We start from the raw sequence: 10,925 nt of genomic DNA, 5'->3' as shown, positions 1-10,925 counted from the left end.
GAAAATCTCATATAGAAGGGATTTTCTGACTTACTCTCCAGTGGTAAGTAACCTTTAATGGCATTAATAATGAGTCTAGGACCCAAAGTTGTTTTTTCTGCTTTTCTAAGAACAGTGGAAGTGTTTTGTTTTTCCTTATATCCTTTCACTAGCTACTATGGGTCTTGATGTGTACCCTGCAGGTAACAGCATTTTAAAGTCCTTTTCAGAAGCTTAAGGCTTTGGTTTGAAATGAGAAAAATGTCTCTGTAGGGGAGTAGGCATGGTGAGGCTCTGTGCCTTTTCCACAGAGGTTCCTAATCCCCTCCTGTGTGGGGGAGGTCCTTCTCTTCCCCTGGCCTGTCACCATTTCTTGTGCCCCTAATGAAGTTTGGTTCAGAAGAGCCTCCACGTGAACCCACAGGAAAGGCTTGACTAGCCAGCTTCTCTCCCTGTGCTCTGTCACAAGCAAGTCAGGCTGTTTTGTCTCTCCCTGGAGGGGCCTGTCCATCTCTGGTTACTCAAACTTCTCCACCGGAGTCAAGAAAAGTTAAAATATTTTAGTTGATCCAGGTTTTTCTCAGTGTTTGTGGGATCCATGTTCCTTTAAAAAAAATTAATTGTTAAGGGGTGCCTGGGTGACTCAGTCAGCTGGGCATCTGACTTCAGCTCAAGTAATGACCTCACTGTTGGTGAGTTTAAGCCCTGCATTGGGCTCTGTGCTGATAGCTCAGAGCCTAGAGCCTGCTTCACATTCTGTGTTTCCCTTTCTCTCTGCCCCTTCGCTGGTCATACTCAGCCTCTCTCTCTCTCTCTCTGTCTCTCTCAAAAATAAACATTAAAAAAATCAAAAGTGTTAAAAATTTTAAAATTCAAGTATAGTTAACATACAGTATGATATTAGTTTCAGTTGTGCAAGACAATGATTTTACAATTCTATCCCTTACCCAGTCGGCATCAAGATAAGTATACTCATAATCATCTTCTTTTTCCATCTTTTTAATTCCCAGTGAAAGAGAAACTCATTTGAAACTTTTGCCACTACATATAATTTTATCATAAACATCTATGTACATACATTCATATTTAACTAGGATTTTTTTCAATGGGAAATATGACCAAAGCAGAAATTCAGTGTCATATGTTATGAGTATGATTACATTTAATTGCTCTCACGATATTTCTTTCTACATTCTACAAAGATGGTAACAATTTACATTTTCATCTTTTATTTCTGTCTCTGCCAGGAATACTGTTAAAATTTTGATAATTTTGTTGTATAAGGTTATATTTTATTGATTACATTAAGATAAATTTACCTAATTATTATTAATTTTGCATCATTAAAAATTTCTATTCTGTGAATTTCTTTTTCCTATTTTGCCAACTTTTCCACAGGGTTATGTGATTTTTCTTGCATTTTATTTATTTTTTTTAAGTTTATTTATTCATTTTGGGAGAGAGGGTGTGTGTGCACAACCAGGGAAGAGAGGGAGAAAATCAGAAGCAGGCTCTGGACCATCAGGACAGAGCCCCATGTAGGGCTTGAACTCACAAACTATGAGATCATGACCTGAGCTGAGATCAAGAGTTGGAGGTTGAACTGACTGCACCACCCAGGCACCCCTTTTCCTTGGATTTTAAAACAATACCTGTGTATTACAATTATAAGCACTTAGGCCACCATCTGCATTATTATTTTTCAAAGCTTATTGTTTATTTGCACGATTGTTTTACAAAGCATATTATTTATTTTTTTATTATGTATTTGGGAGGCTAAAGTTCACATATTTACATATTTTGTATTTATTTATTCATAGGCTTAGGTTTCTTGTTTTCGTTTAGAATGTCTTTTCTTCTGGGGTGCCTGGGTGCCTCAAGTTGGTTAAATGTCTGAGTCTTGGTCTTGGTTCAGGTAATGATCTCACAGTTGTTGAGTCTGAGTTCTGCATCAGGCTCTAAGCTGACAGCATGGAGCCTGCTTGGGATTCCCTCTTCCTCTCTCTCTCTGCCCCTCCTCTGTTTGTGCTCTGTCTCTTGAAAAGAAGTAAATAAATAAATAAGAATGTCTTGTTTACTATAGATTTTTAACATGCAACCTCCTAGATTTTCTGCAAAGGGTTTTATTGTTTGATTAAAAAACAAATTCAGTGTATAATCTATTTGTAACTTACTTTTGTGTTTGGTGGGAGAAAGGAATATAATTTTCTTTTTAAGGTATATCTATGTCCATGTATCCTTTTGAAATACATCACCTTTTTCCACTGAATTCAAATACCCCTTTGTCATATATTTAATTATTATATATTTTTAAATCTATTTTTGGATTTTCTGTTTGGTTCTCAAAATCTCTTTGTCTTTCCTATACGTTATCACACTGATCATACTAATGTGAATTTTTAGTATATTTTGATATCTGGTAAGGCAAAAAACCTATACTAATTTTACTGCTGCCTTTTTGTTTCCTGATGTTTTTGGTTATTCTTATGTATTTATAACTAAACATCAACTTTAATATACTTTTATACAATATCAAATCACATGATCTTGATTTCCTTATATTTTGGTTAAATTTCCACAATGAACATGAATTTGTTATTTATAATTAGCAGAAGTTACATAACATGAAAGATAAAGTAAAAAGGGTGAGAACATTGAGGGTAAATTCCCTGGTGCTTACTCACAGCTACGAAACTAGATTAGGAAATCATTTTGTAGGATACAGTGTTGAGACAGATGAGGAGGAGAAAAGGAAAAGCATTGTCTGCTTCTGAACGTTATAAGAGCACAAAGTTGTGTGCCTCAACTGGCAAGTGATATCAAGATTCATACCCCATGGAATATTTTTGCAACGTGAAAGGAGAAATAATTTTTATTTCATACAAGGATTCCATGAATTGTGTCTTGTGTATCTTCCTTGTGCAGGCATCATGCTAACCTTTTCTTTATCATTCCCATTTTAATAGATATGCTGCTGACGTGAGCATGAATTGTGGTTTGATATTGCTGCTTGATTAGAGTGCCCAGTGTTTTGTTCCCAGATTAAGTTTCAGGGAACACTAGAATCTCTCTCTTGATACACAGAGGCATTCTTTGCTCAAATGGACATGGGAAAAGCAGCTCATTTTGCTAAAATCCTCAAAAAAGATCTGCATGTAGCTTTGTTTCATTCTATAGGTATTGACTTTAACTTCACATGGAATCTCTTTTTCTGAGAATCTTTTTTTTTTTTTCTGATAAACATCTTGAAACTTTAATGGGACTCACAGAAGATGCATTGGAAGATGTTAGTCCTGGGAGAGGTAGAGTGGGTATTGTCAGGTCAAAGAAGCTCACTAGGCAATGGATAAGGTAGATGTCACTGGAGTCAAACTATATTTATGTAAGTTACTTATGGATAAATTAGAAAAAATATTTTAAAATCTCAGAAACATAAAGTTGATCTGAATTCTTACAAGGTTCATCTTTGGTCATAGATTATGCCTTGATTCTGGAAAGTAGAACAAGTTATAAGTGGTATAGTTAAAATTCTCAGTGCCCTTTCTAGTAATGTCCTGATTAAGTCATCATTCATTTTTATTTCTGTCTTGCATATTATTTTCCTTTGAGGCTGACAGTTGGTGTTTGGATCACTTAAAAACAAGTCTCTACCATGCTTTTCCCTCTTGTCAAGTCTTATTCTTCTCTGGAAAGATGTTCACCATTATCTGAAAAGAGAAAATGCTCTCCGCGTCTCATTTTCCCAAGGCAATTACTAGTTAACTATCTTTGCCTTTAGCAGAGGTAAGAATACATATCGTGGTAGGAAAACTGTATGTACTTGGCTTCTTCTTTAACATTACCATTTCCTTGCATATGTATAGCTGTTCTTCTGAGCAAATCAAAGCATTTGTGCAACTATTTTATACTTGTGTTTTAAAAAGTGTGTATGGATTTTGCTTATCAATACTATATACATACATTCACATACAGACTGATCATTAGCATTTATTCTAGTTGAAATTCCTGGGAACTCAGACAAGGCACATTTTATATTTAACAGCTGTGAGGTGTAGTAGGTCAGCAGATGAGAAGGTTGAACATTGGTGTATCCCTGATTCTGCAGCTAAGAGAGCTATACTGCTGAATCTCTACTGTCTGTTCTGCCTCTAAGATTTTTATCCTCCCAGGGATAAAAGGAATAATTTGTCAAGTGAAGGCAACTGACTGTCCGTGTAAAAAAGTGAGGTATGGCAGAATGAGCCCTGAAACTCTGGCCTTCTATTCCCTATCTATAATTTTCCCATCCAAACACTCCTTTTCATTCCATTTCTTTCCTTGTGGCTTGTGCCTTGGAGACTGGATAAATTAGAAAATGTTACTGTTTTGAGGTATTTGAGTTCAGATGGAATGGGTAATCAGCTAGTGACCAGAGGCTTCTGGAGCACTAGGGAAACTGGCACTGCCAACATCCCTGAGGCTTGACCACCTTCTGCTCGAGCAGATGGTAGGCGGAAACAACATCTTGAAAAGTTGAAGAAAGCCAACCTGAAAATGGTCCCTGGAAAGCAGTTTCAGAATGTAGAGGGGCCATTCACTACACTTCTTCTGTCCATTTGTGATATATTCTACTTTTTCTCTTGCCCTTCATTGTCTAGAATACTCTCTATTTCATGCTTTGTAGGGCTGATTTTTTTGTTCCTTCAAGGCTTACCTTAAATATGGCCTCCTCAGTGTAGCCTTCCTTGACTCGACTTTCTAGATTGCTTTATCATATTATTCTCCATCACTCTATATTTTCAATTCATTTAGAAATTCACCACAACATGCAGTTACTGTATATTTTTTTGTTTGCTTACTTATTCATTATCTCTCTCTTCCTCTCTTACTAGATTGTAAAATCCATGAAGGTTAAGACCATGTCTGTTTATTTTTATGTGTAGTCAGTATATGTTATGAATAAATATGTTTTATGAATAAATAGCTCTAAAGCCTATATTCACATCATTTTAAAATTAACAATAGTATAGCCACCTGGCAAAACACATGTCACTTGGTAAAATACATAATGGTTACTAAACCCATGGTAGTGTAGAGTGAAAAATTATTTTTTTAAATAAAAATTATAGCATGGTGTATTGAAAATATGCAAACCTCTCAAAATGCTAAGAAGAGTAAATACATGTTAAAATTACATTAGAAAGCAGATGACCAAAAAACCCGAACAAGCCTATGGACCAGAGGTGTGAGGGAAGTTGTCAATACGTAATAGTGATATATGATAAAGAAAGTGCAACCTAACTTTAATTTTTTGTCTTTTCCTTCTCTATTTTGGATATTGATCTCTGGGTGAAATATAGGAGAGCAGAAATCCAAGTGTAGCAAGCAGCCTCTGAGAGAATAACAAGCTTCTGTACAAATATCATGTTCTCTTGCTAGAATATATCTTATTCGAAGGAACAAGATTTAAAAAGGAATCTAAAGAAGTTTGAATTTAGGAAGGTAGAGCATATGTACTTTTTCCTATTCCTCTCACCAGGTGTGACTAAATGTGTTGAACATTATGTATAAAACAGCCATGAGATTCAGACCGATTGGGGGGAAAAGGTAGAATGGCTAGAGACCTCAAGTTGAGAAATAATACATGGTGAATCCCCTAGGTTTTCAGTTTGCCTCATATGTCCCAGACTGGGAGCAATAACTTGAAAATGGGCACAGAACAAAAAGACAAAAAACAAACCAAAAACCCCAACCTTAACAAAAACAGTGCTCTGTTTATATGAAGGCCTAGGGAAAGGAGCATAACAGGATAAACATTTTTAAGGCAATAATACTCTTTTTCAGTCAAACAGCACAGAAACATACTTTATCTCCACCCAACTACAATGGCCAAATCAGAAGTCTAGACTTTCATTCTTACCAGGCCGAAATGAGGCACTTTCATACCTTCCTACTGTGGTGGTGTGGGAGAAATTAGAGTATGAAGCTAAGAGTTTTATCCATCTTAGATGGTAAAATTATTCCTCCTCCCTCTCTTACAGTGTCACCAGAGAAAATGCAGGGAGCCTGGACCTTTCCTCCTACTCACCTGCCCAAAAATAATGAGGAAATCTACTAATTACCTGATGGAATGGTATCAATACAGGCCTAGTGCAATCAGATCTTTCCCCATCCACCATCCAGTAGTAACAAAGCCACCCCCTTATTGATTTCATGGAAGCTGGATGGGGAACAGTAATAAAGCACTGCTTGCTGTCCTAGTCAGAGTGGTATCCGTAAAGGCCTACTGGGGGCTGGAATTCCCACCTTTGCCCAGCAGTCATGAGGAGCCGCACACCCTTAACTGCCATGTCAATGAAAGCCAATGAAGAATCATAGACATAGACTTCTATTTGATGTGGCAGCAATCATACAGCACACTTGCACACCCCATTTCCTTTTCAGGAAAGTATCATTAAGAGCCAGATTTAAAAAACAAAGGAGTTTTAAATACGTCCAAAGTTTTAAAACATAATATAAAATGCCAGAGTCCTGCTCCAGCAGGTCCAGGATTTCCCTGAAGGATTGATGGTGTCAGTATGAAAGAGATGGGAATCAGTGAAAGGGGAAGGGAATGAGAGGGACAAGAGGTTCTTTCTGATTAGCAGGCAGGCATCTCTGCTCTCCAGTCAGGAATCTCTGCACTGCCGGCCTGCATCTCTCCACTGACTGGAGAGTCAGCCTTTTTTATTGAAAAAATGTATGGGATACAAAACAGGAGTGGTAATTCCTTAGACAATGATTCCTGACTGACGAATTCATTGGGATGTAAAAATTTCCCAGAACATAGATTGGTAGAAGACTCATGCATAATCTTTATCATTAGTGATTAATTGTGGGTTATTTAGATGCTTATCATATGGGGAAAGGAAGATGCCCTCAGTATTCAAATACAAGGCAATGTTTTTAGCATAGTAAAAGCAAAGGGTAGTCCTTTGTAAGCAGGGTTCAATAGCCTGTTTTCTTGAGGGGGAAGAAAAATAGTTTTCTCAGAAAATGAAATATTTGCTCCCATAAACACAAAAGAAGAAATTTCTATAATCCCCTTCAGGAGGTACAATTTAGCATATTTTTACCATAAGAAGGCAAGTCACTCCGTGCCAGTTGGCATTGTGTCCTGGGAGTCGGTTCTCAAGCAGCAATGGCATAGTGATAGACAAACAGAAATGGCAGAATGGTAGACAACGGTTGCCACCTGACAGTGGGAGGCCTTGCAAACCCACCTTACTTCAGAAATGGCTCCCAGCAATAAAAATGTCCTGGGTGGCTCAGTCGGTTGAGCATCTGACTCCTGAATTCAGCTCTGGTCATGATCCCAGGGTCATGGGATGGAGCCCTAAGTGAGGCTCCATGCTGAGCCTACTTAATATTTTCTTTTTTTCCCTCTGCCTCTCTCCCCCCTCACATGCTCTATCTCAAATAAAATTAAATTTTAAAAACTCCAGGTTTTAATTGTTAATAGCTCATCATAAAAAGAACAAAGAAAATCTCAACTTGCATGACAAAAGACAAAGACAATCAATAGATGTCAACATTGAGATGACAGAGTTAGAATTATCTATAATGATAAAGCAGCCATCATAAAAATGTGTCAACAAGTAGTTAAAAAACGCTTAAAACAAATGAAAAAATGAACAGCCTGAACAAAGAAGCAGAAAGTGTCAGCAAAGTAATAGAAGATATATAAAGAATCAAATGAAAGAATTTACAACTGAAATATATATTAACTAAAATAAAACTACCAATGGATGAAGACAACAGCAAAATGTGTTCGTTCTCCATTCAGAACTGAGAAGAATTAGTAAATTTGAAGATAGAATAGGAATTTCAAAAAAACAGAGAGAAAATATATATACAAAAAACAGAGGACAGAACTGTAGCAACCAACGGGACTGTAACTAAAGATGTGCCTCACTATAGTCCTAGAAGAGGATGAAGTGAGGCAGAAAAAGTAGTTAAAGAAATAATGGCTGAAAACTTCCAAATATGGTGAGAAACATAAACCTGCAGATTCAAGGAGCTGGTAGAAACCCAGCATGATGACATCAAAGAAGTTCACATCAAAACAGAGTGCAAAGTTCTGGAAACTAAAAACAAAGCAAAATCTTGAAAGCAGTTAAAGGAACAATACCTTACCACTTACAGGGAAAAACAATTCAACTGACGGCAGATTTCTTATCAGAGACCATGGATGCCAGAAAGAAGCTACACGTCATTTTAAAGTGTGAAAAGAAAAGGCATTTCAACCCCCAATTCTATATCCAGTGAAAATATTCTTTAGGAATGAAGTGAAAATCAAGACATCCCCAGAAGGAAAACTTACCTGTGAACTTACTCTAAAAGAATAGCTAAAGTCCTTCCTTTAGCAGAAAAGAAATGACAAAAGAAGGAAACATGAAAATGAAAGGATGAACAATGGAAAGAGAAAAAAATCTTTCATCACCAAGGTGGTGTCAGTGAACATATGTTAGGTTATTCTTATGTTGCATAGCTTAAATTTATGTTTAATGATTGAAGCAAAAATTATAGCACTTTATAGAGGAGATACCTGACACTTCTATTATAAAGGGCAAAATGCAAGTTAAGGCATTCAGATTACTAAAGTGTCAACATTGGTAAACTGATAATTTATGTATATATAACATAATACATATGGTAACTGCTAAAAAGCTATAGAAAAACATACACTCAGAAACTGTATTGATAAATCAAAATGTAATACTAAAAAATATTCAAACAACTCACAGAAACACAGAAAAAGAAAACAATAATGAGAAATGGAGAACACAGGGGTGCCTGGGTGGCTCAGTTGGTTAAAAATCTGACTTCGGCTCAGGTCATGATTTCACAGTTCATGGGTTCGAGCCCCCATGTTGGGCTCTGTGCTGACAGCTCAGAGCCTGGAGCCGGCTTCACATTCTGTGTCTCCTTCTCTCTCTTCCCTCTACCTCCACCCTCTACTTGCACTCTGTCTCTCAAAAATGAATAAATGTTAAAAAAAAGTTAGGGGCACCTGGGTAGCCCAGTTGGTTGAGAGCCTGGCTTCAGCTCAGGTCATGATCTCACGGTTTGTGGGTTTGAGCCCCGCATCGAGTTCTGTGCTGACAGCTCAGAGCCTGGAGTTGTCCAAATTCCTTACCTCCCTCTCTCTCTGACCTTCCCCTGCTCATGCTGTCTCTCTCTGTCTCTCAAAAATACATTAAAAACATTAAAAATTAAAAATAATTTTAAAGCAGAGAACACAAAATGGAAAATAAAAGACTTAGGCTCTAACACATTAATAGTTCCATTAACAAGATGTGGTAAAAATGCAGCCATTAAAAGACAGAGATTGTCAGAGTGAATTAAAAGACATAGCCTGTCCTATTTACAGGAGACACACTTTTGATTCACAGGTACAGACATGTTGAGTACAATGATGAGGAAAGATATTTGATGCAGGGGCACCTGGGTGGCTCAGCCAGATAAATGTCTAACTCTCGATTTTGGCTCAGGTCAGGATCTCACAATCTGTGTGATCAAGCCCCAAGTTGGGCTCTGTGCTGACAACACAGAGTCTGCTTGGGATTCTCTCTCTCTGCCCCATCCCTGCTCATGCTCTCTCTTTCTCAAAATAAATAAATAGACTAAAAAAAAAAGATATATGATGCAAAGACCAGCCATAAGAAATCCACAATTTTGTCATTCTAAGAATGTTACATAAATGGAATCATACCATGTATAATTTCTGGAATTTGCTTCTTCTATTCACATAATTATCTAGAGATTCATCCGTTTGTGTGTGTTGATAGGTTGCTCCTTTTTAATCACTGAATAGTATTCAATGTTGTGTATGTACTATATTCTAAGTATTCCCATATTAAAGGGCATCTGTGCTGTTTACGGGTTTTGACTATTATGAATAAAGCTGCTACAGATATCTCCATATAGCTTTTTTGTGCGAACACAAATCTATGTCTCTGAGATAAACCCTTAATTCTGCCATTATAATTTTTGTTTCCCATTTGTTTTCTTTCTTTCTCTGTTTTCTTTATTCTTTCTCTACGTTACTTGAATATTTTTTTTAGAATTTTGATTTGTTTTATCTATAGTGTTTTTGACTGTATCTTTTTTTATACCTTGCTTTAGTGGTTGTTCTGGGTATTATATTATATGCACATAACTCATCACAGTGTATTAATGTCAACATTTTACCAATGTGACTGAAGTGCAGAAATCACACCTTGCTTTATGTCTCTTTTCTTTTCTCATTTTATAATATGATCATCTTAAATATTTTATCTCTGCCTACATAGATCCACATCTGGGAGTGCTGTAATTTGTGCTTCCATCATCAAATATAATCTAGATTACTCAGAAATAGGGAAAGCCTTTTGTATTTACCTATATTTTTATTTACTCAGTTCTTTCTTCCTGATATTGCAGGTTTCCTTCTCATGTCATTTTATTTCTGTTTATTCATTCTTTTAGGGAAGGTCTACTGATGAAAAATTCTTTTTGTTTTTCTTACCTGAGAATATCCTAATTATCCCTTCATTCCTGAAGGATACTATTGAGGTGGAGGAATCTGAGTTGACAGATCTTTTCTTTCAACTTTCTTTCTGGAAAATATTGTGACATTTGCTTCTGGCCTCCAAGACTTTTGACAAGGTATACACTGTCATTCTAATCGCTTTTCCTCTGTAGGTAAGGTGTCATTTTTATTTTTTTGGTTTCTTATTTGTTTTGAGAGACAGAGCAGGAGCAAGGAAGAGGGGCAGAGGGAAAGAAGGAGGGAGAAAGAGAGAGAGAGAGAATCTTAAGCAGGTTCCACGCTCAGCACAGAACCTGATGTGGGGCTTGATCTCATGACCCTGGCATCATGACCAGAGCTGAAATCAAGAGCTGGATACTCAATCAACTGAACCACCTTGGTGGTGCCCCCAAGG

General features: G+C 36.8%; 1 non-coding gene across 1 annotated transcript; it reads right to left on the bottom strand.

The window, feature by feature from the left end:
• Window positions 1–2,858: 2,858 nt before the first annotated feature.
• On the bottom strand, window positions 2,859–2,966 carry LOC115303530. The gene has a single exon (XR_003914107.1). It is a non-coding gene; the product is annotated as a U6 spliceosomal RNA (small nuclear RNA).
• Between the last annotated feature and the right edge of the window lie 7,959 nt (window positions 2,967–10,925).

This window comes from Suricata suricatta, chromosome 1, assembly GCF_006229205.1.
Source record: "Suricata suricatta isolate VVHF042 chromosome 1, meerkat_22Aug2017_6uvM2_HiC, whole genome shotgun sequence".
In the NCBI taxonomy this organism is placed as follows: domain Eukaryota; kingdom Metazoa; phylum Chordata; class Mammalia; order Carnivora; family Herpestidae; genus Suricata; species Suricata suricatta.
The sequence above is the reverse complement of the archived record's forward strand: the minus strand, read 5'-3'. Positions and strand labels throughout refer to the sequence as shown.